Consider the following 14656-nt stretch of genomic DNA (forward strand, 5'->3'; position numbering starts at 1 on the left):
TGGAGAGAAAACGCGGCGATCCCAGTGCTGTCAGTACAGTCCAGAACCAAACCCCGTGGTGCATCCCCCGAGGGCGCAGCGTTGAGTCCAACAGCTCTTGGGGTCGAGGCAGCAGGCGGCGCCCTACGGCCCCGCAGGCCCGGGCAGAGCCCACCCTTGGACCCGGGAGCACAGTGCAGGCAACTCGGAGGTGGTGCCCGCAGCTCGGACTAGGCCGGCCTGGGGCGAGTGCGAGCCACCTTGCGTTCCGATCCGCGGAGTTCCAGCGGGCAACGTTAGGACCCTCGGATCCCCGCCTCGAACCCACGGGGCCCCGAGGCGCTGGGAGCCCCGAGCACCAGGGCGCGCCAGCCGCAGGGTCCGAACCACCGGCGGCGGGCGGGACAGCGCCCCCGCTCCGCCCGTGGGAGCGCTCGCCCCTCCAGGAAGCGCCCGCCTCGCCTCCCATTTCCCGCCCCACGCCCGCCCCCCTCCTCGGCCGAGGGAGGAGCCCGAGCGGCAGCCAACGCCGCCGCCGCCCGCCCGCCCGGCCCGGGAGGAGGACCGGACCGCTAGCGGCTGGGAGCCCACGCGAGCTGGCCATGGCCGCAGGGGCAGCGCCCTGAGCCCGTCCCGCGCCCGCGGGCCCGGCCGAGCAGGGGAGCGCCCTGGGATGCCCCAGTGGCCCGGAGCGCAGGGAGCGGCAGCCGCGCGGTGACGGGGAGCGGCGCCCGCCGGACCCGCGGTGAGCGGGGGCCCTGGCGGGCAAAGGGGCGGGCTGGGGCCCGTGGCGCGAGGGCTCAAGTTCGGCCTGGGGACTTGGCTTCTGGAGCCAGTGGCGAGCTGGAAAGAAGCTGGGTTCGGCTTCGAGGGGCTGCGGAGCCCCAAGCCCCTGCCACGGGCTCGCATCCAGACTCCAGCGTTTCGGTGACTCAGCTCCGACCCGGCCACGCGGGGGCGCCCTGGCATCTTCCCGGACCGCGGGGGAGCCGAGGGCAGGGTGCCTGGAGAACGGAGGTGCCCTCCGGGGTCCGAGCCCAGCCGCGTCCGGACCCTCCTACCTCGCCCGAGGACCCTTGTGGGGAGGGAGGGCGTCGGGAAGGTGGAGTCCCGCCACCGTCGCAGCTGCGGAAGTCTTGGAGTCAGGCTGGCTCGCGGCGCTCCTCGCCAACTTTTGCCCTGCTCCCACCCGGGCCCACCACCCCCGCCTCCGCCCGCAGCCTCTGGGACCTGCTAGAGAATCAGTTCCCTGCCGGGGAAGGGGGAGTAAAGAAAGGGAGTGGAACTGGGCAGCTTCCCAGAAGTCGGAGTGTGTTTGCAAACTAGTTTTTTCTTGCAAAAGCTGTCTGGCACCTGTGTGTTTGGAGGGGGGGGGGGGGGGGGCGGGGCGGGGAGGGCGGAAGTGTGGGTAAAGAGCGAGACCCTTTCTGTCTTCCAGGTCCTCGTCTTCCCGCAGCGCTGTTCCTTTGAAAAGATAGAGGGCTCTGACTTTCCTCTTCCTATTCCATCCCCCAGCCTCGCTGGGCACGCCTCTTTGGGGAAGGGGCTCCTTCAGAGAGGGCTGTGATTTGCCCAGGGTCAAAGGTGGAACTCAGGGCTCTGGTAGCCAGGTGGAGGTGGTGCTTGCTGTTTGGGACTCCCCCTGGCCCTGTTACGTGTTGGGGGAAGTGACGAGGGGGCGGAGGATCTGGGAGAATTGTCCCACTGACCCTTAGTTTTTCCTCCCCTAGGGGTGTCAGTTGTCACTGAGGGATGGGGGAACTTTTTCAGTTTCTTGGGGGTACCCACAGCTTCAGTCACTGGGGAGAGAAGCCAGGTTGTAACCTTCGGGAGCTGCAGCCTGCCTCTGACCAGCCCTCATGGGGAGCTGGGGAGACCTGGGTCTGAACACCTAGCCAGCAGTGGGCCCCTGGCTGAAACCTTCCCTCTGAGTCTCCAGGTCATCATCTGTAAAATGGGCGGATTGTCCACAGTCTATGCGTACAGAGGCAGGGTGTAAGCATAAAGAGTGGTTTTATTGCAGTACCTTGACGTGGAGCCCAGTGAGTGAGAATGCCCCAGGCACGTGACAGAGCTGGCCCGGGTGAGAGGGATCACCCAGGCAGTTTTCTCTGTGGAAAGAACTGTGGGCTAAGAATGGGTACTCTTGGGTTCTGTCCCTCTGCCCCGTCCCTTTTTAGGTGCCTTGCCACTCCTAAGGCTTAAGGGCTTTTCCGGTGGTAAAATGAAGCAAAATATGACTCAATCCAGTTTACCGGGCTGCTGGGAGACTAGAACTGGGGGCAGGGGGCAGGTGTTCTGCAAAATTAGGTGCACTGGTGGACATGGGACCTTCCTCCCAGAGGCCATAAGATTTAAAAACTCAGGGATGTAAGAAGAGGGTCGGAGAGAGATCCTCAGTTTCTGTACCAGTAGTGAGAGCACTACTCTACACCTTCATAATCTTTTAAGGGTGATTGTATTGTTCTTGAAAGGGAGCCGTGAGGATTAAATTCCACAACAGAGGGCTCATGCGCCCGCGCGGTGGCTGGTCTGTGATAAGCGCTGGGTTAGCGTTAACCATGGTTATCATGGTTATGGGAATATTAGTAAGCCTGATGTGGGTTGCTGATTTGAGGATTCCTTCTGGGATTTTGTCAGGCCAGCTCAGCTCTTCTCTCTTCCCCCTTCTTCCTGGAGAGAGAAGCCTCAGAATCCAGATGGCAGACTTTTAGGCTATTCCCAGGGGCAGGTCCTGAGCAGGAAGGGGCCAATAGGCTGAAGAGAGCACCATGGGGGTGGTACATCCAGTGGAGTGGTCCCATTTCCCCCACCTTGGGCCGGCCTCACAGGGCTCTAATGCGTGATGGAAAACAGAAGAGCATTCTCTAGGAATTCCCGCAGGAGCAGGGTCACCAGGCAAGCTCTGAGAAGCTCTCAGTCGAGGCCGGGGTCCCATCTGCCTGATGCTGTCCCCTCCTCAAATACTTGCAGGGGCTGCTGAGTCACCAGTGGTCACTTCAGGAATCCAGCCCCCTCCAGCTGAGAGAATATGGCCTCAGAAAGGAGGCAGGGTTCCCTCCCCTCCTGCCTGCTCCCCTCCCCCCACCACAGGACACAGGGTGGGCTCTTTGGGAGCTGGGAGGCCAGGTCACCCTAGGATCTGGGAAGGCAGCAGGTGGAGAAGATGAATCATGGCCCGCCCCCGTTCCCCAGAGGGAGGATGCGAGTCCCAAGGGGATTCAAGGCTTCCTGAAGTCCCACGGCATCTCCTGGCTCCCAGACCAGTGTCCCCTCCCTTTGCTGGGCCACCCGGCCTCTGCTCTGTGGTGAAGCCAAGGGGTGTGCAGGCCCATGGCCTGGAGCATTTCTCCACCAGTGGCGAGATGAAACGACTAGCGGCTGATCCCTCCCTCATTGTCGCATCACCTTGCTTAGTTTTTCTTGGGCTCTTGGCCACTCTCCCCTCACCTGGGGGGTGGGGGTGGTGTGTGTATGTCAGCTTGTTCTCTGCCCTCCTCCCCAGAGGGTCAGCTCCAGGGACTACAAGGGCATCTTACGTCCATCCTATTCAGGGCATTTTCCCTGCACTTACAGGTACTCGGTCGGTGTTGGAAAGATGGCTGAGTCTGCCCCTCCTTGTTGAATGGGTCTGTGATGTTAGGTCATGGAACTCGGAAGAGTCCAGAGCTCACCCTCTGGGGACTCTGGGAAGATCCTTATCTCACTGTGCTGAGTGCTGGGGCACTATCTGAGGGCGGTGGCCCTGCCGATGGAGGAGGAGCAAGCGCTGGCCTGGGGGAAGGGAAAGGTGTGAGTCTGGGAGAGGTGAGATTCATCCAGCACTGATCCACCCTGGGATCTGGGGGAGGAGGGCATGGCAGCTGCTGACCTGGGTGGGTCATTGTCTGCAGACTCAGGGATCTGGGGTGTTCTGGGGAGAGTCACCCATCCTCCAGGTGACCTGGGCCACGTTTTTTAATCTCTTTGGCCTCAGTTTCTTCATCTAGCCATGCAGGAACTTTCCATCAGGAGCTGTTCCTTTGCTTTCTTCACGTGGTCCTTAAAGGCAGCTATGAAAGGGCTTGTAAACCAAAGAGGGCTTTGCCCAGGTAGTGTGGTTTCCACCGATGGCTTTGGCTCCCTGCCATTCAGGAAGGCTTTTCTCATCATGCAGCCATCTATTCATTCCTCAACAATATTTTGTAATAGCGCATGTCAATATGTCAAGGGTTTATTTACTGTTTTAGGTATGATTTGTTTATTCACAGACTTTAAAAACTTTTTATTTTATATTATAGTTGATTTATCGTACTGTGTTAGTTTCAGGTGTACAGCAAAGTGATTCAGTTATACATATATCCATCCTTTTTCAGATTCTTTTCCCATATAGGTTATTACAGAATATTGAGTAGAGTTGCTTGCGCTATACAATAGGTCCTTGTTGATTATCTGTTTTATATATGGTAGTGTGTATATGTTAATCCCAACCTCCTCATTTATCCATCTCCCCCCAACCCCCGACTGTCACACCTTTCTCCTTTGGTAAGTTTGTTTGCAAAGTCTATTTCTATTTTGTAAAGAAGTTCATTTGTATAACCCTTTAAAATATTTTACGTATAAGTGATACATAATACTTGTGTTTCTCTGACTTACTTAGTGTGATCATCTCTGGGTCCATCCGTGTTGCTGTGAATGATAGTGATAGGATAGGATGGGGTGGTAGTTCTACTTTCAGTTTTTTTAAGGAACTTCCATACTGTTCTCTGTAGTGGCCATACCAGTTTACATTCCCACCAACAGTGTAGGAGGATTCCCTTTTCTCCACATCCTCTCCAGCATTTGTTGTCTGTAAACTTTTTGATGATGGCCTGGCTGGTGTGAGGTGATACCTCATTGTAGTTTTGATTTGCATTTTTCGGGATAATTAGCAGTGTTTAGCATCTTTTCATGTACTTTTTAACCATGTATACATCTTTTTTTTTTGGAGAAATGTCTGTTTAGATCTCTATTTTTTGATTGGGTTATTTGTTTTGATATTGAGCTACATAATCTGTTTGTATATTTTAGAAATTAATCCCTTGTTGGTAGCATCATTTGCTCCCATTCTGTCTTTTTGTTTTGTTTATGGTTTCCTTTGCTATGCATAAGTTTTTAATTAGGTCCCATTTGTTTTTGTTTTTATTTTCATTACTCTAGGGGATGAATAAAAAAAATATTACTGTGGTATGTCAAAAAGCACTCTGCCTATGTTTTCCTCTAAGAGTTTTATAGTATCAGTCTTACATTTAGGTCTTTAATTGATTTTTATTTGATTTTTGTATATGATGTAAAAGAATTATTTTACATGTAGCTGTCCAGTTTTCCTGGCACGGCTTATGGAAAAGCCTGTCTTTTCTCCGTTATAGTCTTGCCTCCTTTTGTCATAGATTAGTTGGCCATAGCTGCACGGGTTTATTATTGGGCTTTCTGTCCTATTCCATTGATCTCTAAGTCTGTCTTTGTGCCATACTGTTTTGATTACTGCAGCTTTACAGTATATTCTGAAGCCAGGGAGCCTAATTCCTTCAGCTCAGTTTTTCTTTCTCAAGATTGCTTTCGATTATCAGAGTCTTGTGTTTCCACACAAATTTTAAGATTTTTTTTCTTCTAGGTCTGCAAAAAATGCCATTGGTAATTTGATAGGGATTGCATTGAATCTCTATATTACCTTGGGTGCTATAGTCATTTCGACAGTATTGATTCTTCCAGTCCAAGAACACAGTATATCTTTCCATCTATTTGTGTTATCTTCAGTTTCTTTCATCAGTATTTTATAGTTTTCAGAGTTCAGGTCTTTTGCTTCCTTAGGTAGGTTTATTCTTAGGTGTTTTCTTCATTTTGATGCAGTGGTAAATAAGATTGCTTCCTTAATTTCTCTTTCTGATCTTTTGCTTTTGGTGTATAGAAATGCAACAGATTTGTATTTTTTTTTATCATGCGACTTTACTAAATTCACTCATGGGCTCTACTAGTTTTCTGGTAGCATCTTTAGGTATTTTGCAGTCAGACATGACTTAGCAACTGAAAAACAACAACAAATGTATAGTGTCATGTCACGTGCAAACAGTGACAGTTTTACTTTGCTCCTAATTTGGATTCCTTTTTTTATTTCTCTGATTGCCATGGCTAGGACTTCCGAAACTATGTTGAATAAAAGTGGTAGAAGTGGACATCCTTGTCTTATTCTTGATCTTTCAAGGTTTTACTTTTGAGTATGATGTTAGCTATGGCTTTGTCATATATGGCCTCTATTAAGCTGAGGTATAGTCCCTCTTTGTTCACTTTCTGGAGAGTTTTTATCAGAAATGAATGTTGGAATTTATCAAAAGTGTTTTCTGCATTTTTGAGGTGGTCATATAGTTTTTATTCTTCAGTTTGTTAATGTGGTGTATCACACTGATTGATTTGCAGATATTGAGAAATCCCTGCATCCCTGGGGTAAATCCCACTTGGTGATGGTGTGTGATCCTTTTAATGTATTGTTGGATTCAGTTTGCTAGTATTTGTTGAAGATTTCTGCATCTATGTTTCTCAGTGATACTGGTCTATAATAGTGTGTGTGTGAGAGAGAGATATCTTTGTCTGGTTTTAGTATCATGGTGATTGTGGCTTTAGAGATGAATTTAGTAATGTTCCTTCCTCTGCAATTTAACTATATATACACACACACATATACACACATACACATATGTGTGTATATGTGTATACACATATGTGTGTATATGTGTATGTATGTATGTGTGTGTATATATTTATTTATTTGTCTGTGCCAGGTCTTTGATCTTTGCTGTGTGATGAAGGATCTTCAGATATTTAGTTGTATTGTGTAAACGGTCAGTTGAGGCATGTGTTAATAGGATCTAGTTCCCTGACCAGGGATTGAACATAGCCACTTGCATTAGGAACATGGAGTCTTAGCCACTGGACCACCAGGAGAGTCCCTCCTCTGTGATTTTTTGAAATCGTTTCAGAAGGATGGGTGTTAACTCTTCTCTAAATGTTTCATGGAGCTCACCTGTGAAACCATCTGGTCCTGCACTTTTGTTTGTTGGGAGTTTTGTTTCAATTTCAATGCTTGTGATGGGCCTTTCATATTTTCTATTTCTTCCGGTTCAGTTTTGGGAGACTGTACCCTTCTAAGAATTCATCTGTTTCTTCGAGGTTGTCCATATTATTGGCATATAGTTGCTCATATAGTCTCTTATGACCGTTTGTATTTCCGTGATGTCCATTGCAACTTCTCCTTTTTCATTTCTGATTTTACTGATTTTATTGAGCACTCTTGCTTTTTTTTTTCTTGATGAGTCTGGCTAAAGGATTATCAATTTTCTCTTTTCAAAGAGAAACTTTTTAGTTTCATTGGTCTTTTCATTGGTTTTGTTTATCTCTGTTTCATTTATCTGTGCTCTGATCTTTATGATATCGTCCCTTCTGCTAAACTTTGGGTTTTGTTTGTTCTTCTTTTTCTAGTTGCTTTGGGTGTAAATTTAGGTTGTTTATTTGGCAGTGTTCTTGTTTCCTGAGGTGAGATTGTGTTGCTGTAAGCTTCGCTCTTACAGCTGCTTTGGCTGTGTCCCGTATGTTTTGGATCATCGTGTTTTGTTTTCGTTTAGTACCGTCTTGGTTAGCTTCCACATGTTTATGTTCTTTACAGTTTTTTCTTATGGTTCATTTCTAATCTCATAGTGTTATGGTTGGAAGATGCTTGAGATGATTTCAATTTTCTTAAATTTATCAAAGCTTGCTTTATGGCCCAGCATATGATCTATCCTGGAGAATGTTCTGTGTGCACTTGAGAAGAATGTGTGTTCTGCTACTTTTGGATGGAATACTCTATAAATATGAATTAAGTTCATCTGGTCTAATATGTCATTTAAAGTCTGTGTTTGTTTATCAGTTTTCTGTCTGGATGAGCTGTTCATTGATGTAAGTGCATGTGAAAGTCCCCCAAAGTTACTGTTGATTTCTCCTTTTATGGCTATTAGTATTTGCCTTATAAGTTAAAATACTCCTGTGCTGGGTGTATTTACATTTACAGTTGTTGCATCTTCTTGGATTGATCCCTTGATCATTATATAGTATTTTTCTTTGTTTCTTATACAATATTTTAAAATCAATTTTGTCTGACACGAGTATTACTATTACTATTCCAGCTTTGATTTCTGTTTGCATTTTCTATCCCCTCGCTTTCAGTCTGTTTGTGTACCTAGATCTGAAGTGGGTCTCTTGTAGCCAGCATATGTATGGGTCTTGTTTTTATATCCATTCAGCCAGTCTGTGTCTTTTGGTTGGAGCATCTAATCCATTTGCATTTAAGGTAATTACCAATACGTACGTTCTTGTTGCCATTTTGGTAATTGCTTTGGGGTTGTTTTCGTAGGTCTGTTTTCTTCCCTTCCTCTTTTGTTCTTTTGTGATTTGATGACTATCTTTAGCGTTGTGTTTGGATTCCTTTTCCATTTTCCTGTGTACATCTATTGTAGATTTTTGGTTTACAATTCCCATGAGGCTTTGATATAGCAGTTTGATATATAAACAAGATTGTATTAAGTTGCTGGTCTCTTAACTTCAATGTGTTTCCAAATATCCTGCACTTGTACTTTCCTCACAGTTGCTGGTTTTGATATCATATTTGCATATGGATGATTGCCTGCCTTCACTGTATGTTTGCCTTTACCAGTGAGCTTTCCTGTTTGTGATTTTCTTGCTTCTAGTTGTGGGCTTTACTTTTTGCCCTAGAGAAGTTCCTTTAGCATTTGTTGCAAAGCTGGTCTGATGGTGCTGAATTCTCTTAGCTTTTGTTTGTCTATAAAGCTTTTGATTTCTCTATTGAATCTGGATAAAAGCCTTGCTGGGTAGAGTATTCTTGGTTGTAGCTTTTTCCCTTTCATTACTTCAAATATATCATGTCATTCCCTTCTGGCCGGCAGAGTTTCTGCTGAAACCTCAGCTGATAACCTATGGGCATTCTCTTTTGTTATTTGTTGCTTTTTCCTTTTTGATTGTAATATTTGCTCTTTGTCTTTAATTTTTGTCAGTCTGATTAATACGTGTCTCAGTGTGTTCCTCCGTGGGTATATCTGTGTGGGACTCTCTGTGCTTCCTGGACTTGGTGACTGTCTCCTTTCCCATGTTAAAGAAGTTTTCAGCTATTTTCTCTTCAAATGTTTTGTCAGACCCCTTCTCTCTCTCTCCTTCTAAGACCCTTATCATGTGAATATCGATGCATTTAATGTTGTCCCAGAGTCCTCTTTTTTTTTTCATTCTTTTTTCTTTATTCTTTTCCATGGCAGTGATTTCCACCATTCTGTCTTTGAGCTCACTTATTTATTCTTCTGCCTCATCTGTTCTGCTATTGAGTCCTTCCACTGTATTTTTTCTTTTGGTTATGTTATTATTTATCTCTGACTGTTTGAATTTTCTTTGTTAAACATTTCTTATATCTTCTTGATCTGTGCACTCCATTCTTTTCTCAAGATCTTGGATTATCTTTATTATCACTACTCTGAATTCTTTTTCAGGTCAATTGCCTGTCTCCACTTTACTTAGTTGTTCTTCTGGGGTTCCATTTTGTCCCTTCATCTGAAACATATTCCTCTGCTGTTTCATTTTATCTAATTGCTGTGTCTGCAGTCTCACAGGCTGCAGGGTCATGGTTCCTTTTGCTTCTGGTGTCTCTCCCTATCTCATCGTGGCTTCTTCTTTGTCTTTGGAAGTAGAAGATCTTTTCTTAGTAGATTCCACTTCTTTTTTGTTAATGGTTGTTCAGCATTTAGTTGTGATTTTGATGTTTTCATGAGAGCAGGTGAGCTCAGATCCTTCTATTTGCCATCTTGTCTGGGCAGACTTCTCAGCAAATATTTTCTGAACCAGCTCCTCTGTGCCAGGCACTGTGTCAAAGCTGAGGCACAACTACAGAGCTCCAAATAGAGTTGAGGGGACAGAGGAAGGCAAGCAAATGACAAAGAGATAGGAAAACTCTAGGTGGTCAAAAATGCCATAGAAAAAATAAAGCCAGGTGAGTAATTGAGATGTGATAGGGTAGGGGGAGACGTGGGTCAAGGAGACTTTGGAGAAGGAGGTGGTGACATTCAAGCTGAGATGTTAATGACATCATGGCTGGTTCCCAGCAGGTGCTCCGTGGGTGTTTTTGAATGAATGAAGGCGGGAGAGGTGTCCGGGCAGAGAGAGCAGCACCTGCAGAGGCCCTGAGGTGGGAACTTGCCCAGGGTATTCCAAGAGCCTGTTCCCTCCAGCACTCCCATCTCTGTCTCCTTCGGTGGCTCTCGTGTCCCCTCAGGAGCTTGGGGCATCTGGCCTGCCCGCTGAACCCTGACTGTCCCCTTCCCCATGACATGGGAGACCACATGCTTGGCTCCCAGCAGATGGTGCTGTCCAACTGCTCCCTCCTTCAGGGTCCCAACAATCTTCCCGAGTCAAAGTCCCATCCCCATGGGCTCCCCGAGGGATGTGCTGGGCTGGGCAAGAGCACAGTGGGCCCTGCCTCACTTCACACTCTGCTTTGCCCCTGCCTAGCTGAGTGACCTTGGGTGGAATATTAGCTTCCCAGGACCCCTGTAATGAAGCACCTCAAACTGGGTGGCTTCAAACAACAGAAATGTATTCGCTCACAGTTCTGGAGGCTGGAAGTCCAAATTCAAGGTGTTGGCGGGGCTGTGCTCCCTCTGCGGGTTCTAGGGGAGGGTGCCTCCTTGCCTCTTCCAGCTCCTGGTAGCTGCAGGCATCCCTTGCTTTGTGGCAGTGTCACTCCAGTCTCTGCTCCCTTCCCATGACCGCCTTCCCTCTGTGTCTCACACGTTATCCTCCCCTACAGACATCAGTCACGGGGGAATCAGGGCCCATGGTGCTCCAGGATGTCCTCATCTTAACTCCACATCTGCAACTTCCCTGTTTCCAAATAAGGTCGCATTCTAAGGTGCCAGGGGTGAAGGTTTAACACCTCTTCCAGGGGACACAGTTCTGCCTCTGATAGGTGGGTTATGTGACCTCTCTGTGCCTCAGCTGTCTGATCTGTGAAATGGAATGGTAGTAATAGGGCTCATCTGCCAGGCTTGCAGGGCAGCCTAAATGGAATGGTGGAAACCTCAGGACAGGGCCAGGCACTCAGTCAATGCTATTATTTCCATCTCCTGCGTGAAGACTTCCTGAGAGCTGGGACCAGGAGCTGGGGGGCAGATGGCCATGTCCGTGCCCAGAAGGACTCGCTGAGGCAGACTGGGGGCCGGGTGACCTGGGATATGGAGGCTTGGAGAGGCCCCTCCACACTGTCTGGATGGGAAGGGGTGGCTGGGCGCCTTTTCAGTGTGGTAGGATGAAAACCCTTAACAAAAAGTGGGGAGTCCCATCTGCAGAGAGCTAGGGTGCCCAGCCGTGGTAGGAGCCCACAAGGCCATTCAGACGTTTGAGTGAGCCCAGACGACCTTTCAGACCCAATCAGCCTGGAGATTCTGGGCGGGAGCTTGGGCTAGAAGCCTGGTGCAGCCCAGCAAAGACAGAGGCCTGTATGTAGACTCCCCAAAGCTGGGAGGAGCCTGCAACCTGACAGGCAGGGAAACTGAGGCAGAGAGCGAAAACGACTTGTGGGGAGTTCACATCTAGAGGTGGGAGCCCTTGTCTCCTAGTCTCCCCATGGAGGGCCCCTGGGTGGGTGTGGGCACCAGAGGTTAGAGCCCCAGGGCTATACCCCAGTCCCTGAGGCTGCTCCACTTGCAGCTCCTGGTAGCTACAGGCAGCTACCCTTTGAATGAAGCTAGGTTGGAATGACTTTGGCTGGTGGTCATTGTCACCATGCCCTCCACCCTCCATTAGCTTGTTCCCCACTCTGAGTCTGGCCAGACCCCCCCCTCCCAGGTCCCTGATATACTTTCTGCATCCCAGAGTCCAACTACGCCCATCCCCTAGAGTGCTTACTTGTAGGCCAGAGGCGAGGGTATGGCCAGCCCCACTTTGCAGATAAAGGAGCTGAGACATGGGGTGGGGGCAAAAAATGGGCAGAACCTGGTGCCTGACTCCTTGGAGGTCAGGGTAGAGGCTGCCGCTCAGCCTTCTGGGCCAACCCCTAGGGTGGTAGGCTGGGAGACCCCGGGACCGAGCCCTTCCAAACAAGGCTCAGTGGAACCAGGGTCCCTGGGATCCTAGAGGAGGCCCCCTCCCCCAAGTCTAAAGCTTATGGATTTGGTGGGGGCTGCAGGGAATAATCTCCCTCTGGGTGTGGTCTGGCCAAAGCTGGGGGCCTCAGAGGATAGAAGGGGGCATCAGGGCTGACCCCTGCAGCAGCCTCCTCCCCACACTGTCTGTATCTATATTTATCCCTACAATAGTCTGACTGCCTGTCGGGAGCACAGCATTTTCAGGGCACAGCAGCCTCAGTTAAAGTGGAGAAGTGATTTGTGTCAAAATGCTGGCCCCTTCCACCTTGACAAGAGCACTGGGCTGTTCTCTGGGGGCTGCATGCCTGCTGGCGGGGGCCAGTGCAGCAGTGGGTGGACAGGGAGGGCCCCAGGGGGTATGAGCAGCTGGGGGCTGGACCCCCACACACATATACTTCAGAGAACCAGGGCTGTGGGACATGGGGATGGTGGGGCTGTGGCTGGAAGGTGGGAGAGATAAACTCAAGCCTTTCAAGCTCAGAGATTCAGTGAAGTCCTAATTTCTGGAATCCCAGGGTTCTGGATTCTTTGCATCCTAGTCGTGGGCCTCTGCAATTCCAAGATGCCATGGGTCGTCTCCCCTTCACCCTAACTCTTCTGTACTTTCAGCAAGGGTTTGTCGAGCTCTCATTCTATGCTTCTCTGCGCTTGGAACAACAGAGATGAAAATAGACCTGGATTTCCTAAGTCAGTGGTTGCAATATGGTGACAGTTTAAGTGCATCCCTGTCTGGGGCCAGGGGCTCAGGGGGCGATTTGTAGAGCAGTCTCCAAGTTGTGTTTTTTTTTAAACATTTTGTTGAAGTATAATACACAATATAGAGCAGACTTCCCAGGTGTACAACTCAATGACTGTTCACAAACCGAAAACATCTGCGTTAGCACTCCCTGGACTGAGACACAAACATGACTGTCCCGAAGCCCCCTGGTAGCCCCTCCCAGTCACTCACACCCTCCCCCACTATCTTGCAACCCCTACTCCCAACAACATAGATTTGTTTTGTCTGAGTTTAACTTCACTGATGTAATGGACATGAACTTGGGCAAATTCCCAGAGATGGTGGGGGGTAGGGGGCCCTGGCATGCTGCAGTCCATGGGGTCGTGAAGAGTTGGACATGACTGGGTGATGGAACAACAGCAACAGAATGAGATGGTACAGGATGACATGCTCCTTTGTGTCTGGCTTCCTCCACTCAGCATGTTGGTGTCCTTGTGCTTCCTTGGGCTCAGGGCAGTTCAGTCCACTGTGTGCGCATTCATTGTTTATTTATCCCCTTTCCTGATGATAGGCACATAGGGGACTCCTGGCCTGGGGCTATCTCTGGAAGTTCTCAGGTGTGTCTTTTGGGGAACATACTGCATGTTTCTGCTGGGCATTGCTGGGATCGTCATAACGGATACTTTTATTTAGCTTTGTAAACACTGCCAGACTTTTCTCCGAAGTAGTTGTCCCAGTCCTCACTCCCATTGGTAGCACATGACAGTTCTAGTTGCTCCACATCCTTGCCGACACTTGGTATTGCCAGCTTTTAAAACATATTTTTTTATTTACTCCTTTCGGCCACACCGCATGGCATGCAGGATCTTAGTTCCCCGACCAGGGATCAAACCCACACTCCCTGCAGTGGAAGCACGGAGACTTAACCACTGGACCAACTTTTAAGATTTTATCCTGGGGGTGGGAGCATAGCAACATTGATTTTGTTTGGTTTTGCTCAGCTGAGTTTGAAGAAGGAGAGAGCTAACTCAAGAAGAGGGAAAGGCATTCCAGGCAGATGGAACAACATGTGCAAAATTACGGAGGTGTGAAAAAGTATTGTTGGGACCCTGTGAACAGCATAGCTAGAACCAGAAATGTGTTGAGGCAGTGTGGGGCGGGGGGGGGGGGGGGGGAGGCTGTCAAGGTGAAGACTCAGAAAGGCCTATGACTTGTCCAGAATCATATTAGCAGAGGCTCTGGAATGCAAATCCTTCCAAGCCTCAGTTTGCTCATCTGGAGAGTGGGAGTGGTGAGAGCTCCTTGCTCAAGGATGTTGTGAAGCTATAGAAGTTAAAGTCTGTAGCACACTGGGCCCAGTGCCTCAGGCAGGTGTTGTTATTACTCTTGTTTACCTCCTGTCTCTGTCTGCCCAGCCACGCCACCACCTGTCTTCCCTGCCAGCTGACAGGATAGGAGTGGGCTCTCCTAGCTCCCATGATTAGGAAGGGCTGGCTGAGAACTCCAGCCTCAGCACCTTGTTTTCCTGCCCCAGGCAGGTCTCCCAGGACCTGAAGGTTGCTCTGATGGTTAATCTTCTGTGTCAACTTGGCTAGGCTACGGTGACCAGTTGTTCAGTTAAACACCTATCTGATGTTGCTTTTGTAGGTATTTTTCAGATGTGATTAGCATTTAAATCGGTAGACTTATGTTAATCCTCCATTACGTGGGTGGGCTACATTCAATCAATCAGAGGCCTTAAAAGAAAGGACTAAGGTTTCTCCCAGAA

At 48.8% G+C, this 14656-nt stretch overlaps 1 protein-coding gene across 1 annotated transcript in view; it reads left to right on the plus strand.

Annotated features, from left to right (window-relative positions):
• The first annotated feature begins 621 nt into the window (after positions 1-621).
• CPNE2 (copine 2) overlaps positions 622-14656 on the plus strand; it is a 52481-nt gene continuing 38446 nt past the window's right edge. The window contains exon 1 of the mRNA XM_052656976.1: positions 622-724. The gene's annotated coding sequence lies outside the window, so the exon portion shown is untranslated. The remainder of the gene's footprint in view (positions 725-14656) is intronic.

Source organism: Budorcas taxicolor, chromosome 18 (genome assembly GCF_023091745.1).
Source record: "Budorcas taxicolor isolate Tak-1 chromosome 18, Takin1.1, whole genome shotgun sequence".
Lineage (NCBI taxonomy): Eukaryota > Metazoa > Chordata > Mammalia > Artiodactyla > Bovidae > Budorcas > Budorcas taxicolor.